The following is a 7,444-nucleotide window of genomic DNA, read 5'->3' as shown; positions in this document are numbered from 1 at the left end:
GTGAGTGGCAGTTCTTCAGGTGGAAATGCCTTGTTGATGAGAGAGGTCAACTGAGAATGGCCAGACTGGTTTGAGCTGACAGAAAGGCTGCAGTAACTGAGATAACCACTCTGTACAATTGTAGTGAGCAGAATAGCATCTCAGAATGCACAACACAACAAACGAGCTACAACAGCAAGCGAACATAAACACATATACAGTATGTTTATATATATATATATATCTATATATCTATATATCTATCTATCTATCTATCTATATATCTATATATATATATATATATATATATATATATATATATATATATATAAAATTTAAAAAAAGAACAATCAATCATACCCCTCACCTGCACGTCATTCCTTAAGGGATTTTTCCACCATTGGAACAATTCAAGCTTGAAGTACCACCATAAGTCAGCACAGCATCAGCTGCTACAACAGGCAACGTGCCCTTAACCTTGACACAACCTTTACTGAAAGCAGGAGCTTTTCACACAGAAAAAAAAGAAAGCAGAAGCTTTTCACATTGCATTCAAAAACAGTGAAACAGAATGGAAGAGAATGCAAGGGTCTGAACATGTGATGTGATTTCTAAAAGCTGAACTGTTTCTAACTTGACATGTCTTAAAAAGACAGCTCATGGTGTGAAAAAACAATGATACACAGTGCAACAGTCAGTCTCTTGTCTAATGCATGTGTACATACTACAGTCAATTGACCTAATAAATACACAATGGGATTTCATAACTTTAATATCTGAAAGTATTTTTCTACATTCTAGAGCAGTGCACTGAAATGATAGCACAATTAAGACATGGTACCTCACTTTCAACAGTTTTGGATAAGTTTAGGAATAGTTTATGTTCAATATTTTGGTCCATATGCTTGGTCCATATGTTTCATACAAGTCATCAATTATATTTTTTGGGGTTCTCTGTCACCTTTTAAGAATTCAGTCACATGATCATTAAATATACATTGTGAGATTCAGTAAAAGCCATAAGCTCAAAATATAAACTTGTATGAATTCTCTTTCCTTGGTCTATTACCGTTAGATGGAAATAATAATAGATCTTTTATCTAAAGGAATGCCTAAACATGTAATTTACCCACAGTTTACCTGATAGAATTAGAACTTTACATCAACAAAAAGCAGAACTTTAAAAGTATGACAGAAAACACCAAAAACAAATGATTGTTTTTATTTTACTGAGGACAAAGTATGTCATTTTTTATTTAATTGCATACACTTTTATGCAAGTTAAGCAAAATCATTGCTATAATTTTCTTTAAAAGATGATAAAAGAACTTCACTTTCTATATACCACAGAACATCTAGTGTTATTTAAATTTACTAAAGCACCTTTTCTGATTATAAGGTTTTTTATATGTAAAAGGTAAATTCAAAATGAAGCTGAAAACTTACAGTCAGATCTTGTTGGTGTCAGATAAAGCACTTCACTGTTGCCTGGATAAGTGACCTAAACCTTATAACAGCAGCCCTTGATGTGCTATATTTATGATTTTTCCATATACGAACATGCTGTTTATAACTTTGAGCGTCATAATATCACTATGAGCCTAGTTTATTAAATGCCTTGCCTACTGAACTTTAATTGCCCAATAAAAAATCTGCCAGAGATATTATTTTCACTTGGATGAACTGTTACAGTCCAGCTATGGTAATAAATCATTAACGTTTTGAAGACTTTAATTTTATCTTCTGCTGGCAAAAGATGGAAGAACTCTTGGAAATTGCCAGAGCATGATCTCTGATCACATGCTCACTGTTCTCTAACAACTTGAATAACAATGTATATCAATATCTTAATTGCATGAAACAGAAAAACAGGAATATAAAAGCTGATGAATGCTTTTATCACTTAACATTCTTCCACTTCTCATGGCCAGTATGACAAGATCCAACCCAACTAAAAGCACTATATTAGCTCAAAAAAACTTATTGAGATTACAAAAGATTCTATATTACTAATTATATAAGATTTTCAACTTTGTTGAACACACAATAATTTTAAACGGCAACACAACTGTCAGTATGTCATCCAACATCATGTGGTTATGAAATATCAACTGTAATGTCATAGTTGACTGTCTGAAAACATTGTTAAATGAAACAAACAAACAAACAAACAAACAAACAACAGCTATTTGAATTCTATCCACCTGGGAATATAAAAAGCAAGTCTTGCGGTCACCCGAAACTGAATACAAGTGAGATTGTACTACTTTTCTGCATATGAACCAAGAATTTCAATTCATTCAAATTAAACTTCTCAAATTGGAACACTCTTCTGCATAAAGACAAAAGCATTTAAAAGAAAACTGCATCCGACTTCAGCATGAATTGTGAAAAATTCATATTATGCATATTATCCAAAAATCTGGAATATCAATGTCTATTAACAGTAGGCTATTCCTTTTAAATAAAAACATCTCAAAATTAAGATATTTCATATGAAAAAATTGTGTATAGTTGAGGTAAAACATGAATATTTATATTCCTGTCAATGAATGAGAGTATCTTGCTGTTTTCCACGGGTGCAGAGAAACATCACACCAAGTAATACTGCATGACCGAATCCAGCTGGACAGCTCTGCTGAGTGTGCGTAATGAAACTATATAAATGGCAACCCCTGACCCCTAAGACTCACACTGATCCAGCAAAAAGGTGGGGGAGATACGACATTGTTTAGCAGCTCTAAGTAACATTTCTTTGGACCTTTTTAAAAAAAAATCTTTTAAATTTATGAATTATTGTCTAAACTGAAATTATAAATATTTTTAAATAACCTACTATTTTACAACTCTGAATGGCTTGCTTTCACAGAATCTTTTTATCATCGGCTGCTGTTTTTCTCTCTGGGCATCATACAAGGTGAAGTGCTAATGATGAAAGTTACATTTCTCAAAACTTTTTGCATAGTCTTATTTAACTGATGTTGACAGTACCATTTTATTAATGAAAACTTTTCATATCAGAACAAAATAATTAATATAAAATATGCATTAAGAAAAAGTCACCGTAAGCACGAGGCAGTAAATAGGTAAAAATGGAAAGTTAAAGAGTGAACAAACATAGGGATAAAAATTTACAATTTTAAGTAGGTGTACAGTATAACAGCATTTTGGTGTTAATTGTGCTCCACAGTGAAAGGTCATCATGGGTGACGGTGAAATGGAGTGTTTTGGCCCGGCGGCCATTTTCCTCCGGAAGCCAGAAAGAGAGAGGATTGAGGCTCAGAACACCCCGTTTGATGCCAAAACAGCTTTCTTTGTGGTAGATGCTGATGAGATGTACCTGAAAGGTACTCTTGTTAGCAGAGAAGGTGGCAAAGCCACTGTCAAAACTCTAGTTGGTGGGAAAGTAAGTGAACAATAAATGAATAACGAGTAACCACTTCATATGTTATTGTGGTTGAGTATTTGAATGTTCAAGTTAAAATATTTTGAGATGCGAGTACAAAATGTCTAATTCATCTTCATAACTGTTTTTCAGACTGTCACGGTGAAAGAAGATGAAATCTTCCCCATGAATCCTCCCAAGTTTGACAAAATTGAGGACATGGCCATGATGACCCACCTCAATGAGCCTGCTGTGCTGTTTAACCTCAAAGAGCGTTACGCAGCATGGATGATCTATGTACATCTACGTGAATAACTTTTTTTTCATAAGATGTTAAAGGGGATTGCTGAAGTGTAAAATCAGTTCATGCTCACTGGTAAGTGGATTCCAGAAATGTGCTAACAAATGAGGATTTGTTGTACAAGTGACACATGATGAATAAAAAGAAACTTCCATTATATATGTTGGAAATCTGAATGCCTTTGACTCACTTTATTTCAGATCGTGAGAACCAGTCTGTTCTGATTACGTAAGTAAATATTCTTCTTTTGATGTAAGAGAGAGCCTTTCAGTTAAAAATCCATGGAGGTTTATGTGACTAATGAAAATCTTGTGTGAACCTCCAGTGGAGAATCTGGTGCAGGAAAGACTGTGAACACAAAACGTGTCATTCAATATTTTGCAACTGTTGGTGCAATGTCTGGAGGCAAAAAGGCAGAACCTGTCCCTGGAAAAATGCAGGTTTGTAAACACCTCTTTGAAACAAATGTATTGATTATAGAATGTTATTGTGCTTTATCTAAACATAATTCTACAATTATATCTAGGGATCACTGGAGGACCAAATTGTTGCAGCCAACCCCCTGCTGGAGGCTCATGGTAATGCCAAGACTGTGAGGAATGACAACTCCTCCCGTTTTGTGAGTTGCTCCAATTAGATGAAACATTATAAACTTTCAGTTGACTTTTCAAAGCTGGTTGTTCAACACTGTGGTTAATGTTTTCAAAACTTTCTTAGGGTAAATTCATCAGGATTAACTTTAGCACCACTGGAAAACTGGCTTCAGCTGATATTGAAACTTGTGAGTTGTGTTGTTTCAAGACAGACATGTGCTTTATTTTTGTGCTAACATGTGGGTGAGTCATTTAAAGTCAAAGTTCTGTTGTCAAAGATCTGCTGGAAAAGTCAAGAGTAACTTTCCAGCTGTCTGCTGAGAGGAGTTACCATATCTTCTACCAGCTCATGACTGGACACAAGCCAAAACTGCTCGGTGAGAAATCTATAGTATTTGTGTTTAATAAAACACAATTTTTGTTTTGAAACATTGTTTACATACCACACTTCAACTCTTTACAGAGGCCCTGCTTATCACCACTAATCCATATGACTATCCAATGATCAGCATGGGTGAAATCACTGTCAAGAGTATCAATGATGTGGAGGAGTTTATTGCCACAGATGTAAATGGACAAACACATTATTATTCGTCAGAATCTATTGAATAGTAAAAATGAAGTCAAACAATGCGTAGAATACATGACAGAATCTAACAAACGCTTCTCAATTTGGTCCAATTTTCACTGTGTACAAACAGACCGCCATTGACATTCTGGGCTTCATTGCTGATGAAAAAATGAGCATCTACAAGGTGACAGGTGCTGTGATGCATTGCAACATGAAGTTCAAACAGAAGCAGAGAGAGGAGCAGGCAGAACCTGATGGCACTGAGGGTAAGATGTAGTATTATGCCTGTTCCATACTGCACAGGAAAGAAGTGGTAAACAGTTCATATTATTTATGATGCCTATATTAACAGGTTACAGTATTCACACTGGGTGTGAGAGTCATGCATTGCACTGTAGAAGTGAACTCACCTATTTTTTTAAATCAGGCATCTGTTCAAGTTTTACTCTCAGTTTCATAGGATAAGGGTTAACAAACATTCTTTAAAACACAGACAATTGACTGGAAAACTGTTGTTCCTCGGTGGCTGATAAAATCGCTTACCTTATGGGCCTGAACTCTGCTGACTTGCTGAAAGCTTTGTGTTTCCCAAGAGTTAAGGATGGAAATGAGTTTGTGACCAAAGGCCAGACAGTCCCACAGGTAAAGACTTACTTACATAAAAGCAATTAAAATGTGGAAAAGATTTAAATATCTCTGAGATATTCTTCTTGAGAACTAAAAGAACAAACTTAATTAATTTCTCAGGTGAACAATGCTGTCTCAGCTCTCTGCAAGTCTGTCTATGAAAAATGTTCTTGTGGATGGTCATCCGTATCAATGAGATGTTGGACACAAAGCAGCCTAGACAATACTTCATTGGTGTGGGTTAGGGTTAGGTTAGGGTTAGGGTTAGGTTAGGTAGGGTTAGGATATAGGGATGAAAACCACCATGCTCATGCCGGATTGCCATAACTTTTGCCAGGAAGGTGATAGAGGCACGAAAGCAAGCCCTACCCCCCCATTTTTGAGGGTGCTCTTTCCAGTGGTGCCACCACCAAGGCTCTATGAGGTCAGCAAGTGCCTCAACCAGATTGGCCCTCCTACAAAGTGCCGTTTACATCTTAGAGACTCAGTGGCCACAACACACTACAAAGGCACTGCTGGGATTTGAACCCAGGATCTCCTGTGTATTAGGCAAGCATTTTAACCAACTAAGCCACAGCACCTTTTGTTGCAAAGTCTCCATGGGAGGTCATCAGATCAATGAGTAGGCCATGCTATTGAGAACACAAATGTGTTTGAGAAAAGAGTTTTGGTTAGGGTATAGGGATGAAAACCACCATGCTCATGCCGGATTGCCATAACTTTTGCCAGGAAGGTGATAGAGGCATGAAAGCAAGCCCTACTCCCCCATTTTCAAGGGTGCTCTTTCCAGTGGTGCCACTGCCAAGTCAGCAAGTGCCTCAACCTGATTGGCCTTCCTACAAAGTGCCGTTTACATCTTAGAGACTCGGCAGCCACAACACACTACAAAGGCAGTGCTGGGATTTGAACCCAGGATCTCCTGTTTACTAGGCAGGCATTTTAACCAACTAAGCCACAGCACCTTTTGCTGCGAAGTCTCCATGGGATGTCGTCAGATCAAGGAATAGGCCATGCTATTGAGAGGATGAAAGTTAGGGTTAGGTTAGGATATAGGGATGAAAACCACCATGCTCATGCCGGATTGCCATAACTTTTGCCAGGAAGGTGATAGAGGCACGAAAGCAAGCCCTACCCCCCCATTTTTGAGGGTGCTCTTTCCAGTGGTGCCACCACCAAGGCTCTATGAGGTCAGCAAGTGCCTCAACCAGATTGGCCCTCCTACAAAGTGCCGTTTACATCTTAGAGACTCGGCAGCCACAACACACTACAAAGGCAGTGCTGGGATTTGAACCCAGGATCTCCTGTTTACTAGGCAGGCATTTTAACCAACTAAGCCACAGCACCTTTTGCTGCGAAGTCTCCATGGGATGTCGTCAGATCAAGGAATAGGCCATGCTATTGAGAGGATGAAAGTTAGGGTTAGGATATAGGGATGAAAACCACCATGCTCATGCCGGATTGCCATAACTTTTGCCAGGAAGGTGATAGAGGAATGAAAGCAAGCCCTACCCCCCATTTTTGAGGGTGCTCTTTCCAGTGGTGCCACCACTGAGTCTCTATGAGGTCAGCAAGTGCCTCAACCCGATTGGCCCTCCTACAAAGTGTCGTTTACATCTTAGAGACTCAGTGGCCACAACACACAAAGGCACTGCTGGGGTTTGAACCCAGGATCTCCTGTGTATTAGGCAAGCATTTTAACCAACTAAGCCACAGCACCTTTTGCTGCAAAGTCTCCATGGGAGGTCATCAGATCAATGAGTAGGCCATGCTATTGAGAACACAAATGTGTTTGAGAAAAGAGTTTTGGTTAGGGTATAGGGATGAAAACCACCATGCTCATGCCGGATTGCCATAACTTTTGCCAGGAAGGTGATAGAGGCATGAAAGCAAGCCCTACTCCCCCATTTTCAAGGGTGCTCTTTCCAGTGGTGCCACTGCCAAGTCAGCAAGTGCCTCAACCTGATTGGCCTTCCTACAAAGTGCCGTTT

General features: G+C 38.3%; 1 pseudogene; it reads left to right on the top strand.

Moving 5' to 3' along the window:
• The first annotated feature begins 3,181 nt into the window (after nt 1-3,181).
• Nucleotides 3,182-5,696, top strand: LOC127415345 (myosin heavy chain, fast skeletal muscle-like; annotated as a pseudogene).
• The last annotated feature ends 1,748 nt before the right edge of the window (nt 5,697-7,444 follow it).

The sequence above is a fragment of the Myxocyprinus asiaticus genome, chromosome 24 (genome assembly GCF_019703515.2).
Source record: "Myxocyprinus asiaticus isolate MX2 ecotype Aquarium Trade chromosome 24, UBuf_Myxa_2, whole genome shotgun sequence".
Lineage (NCBI taxonomy): Eukaryota > Metazoa > Chordata > Actinopteri > Cypriniformes > Catostomidae > Myxocyprinus > Myxocyprinus asiaticus.
This window is presented reverse-complemented; position numbering and strand designations above follow the sequence as displayed.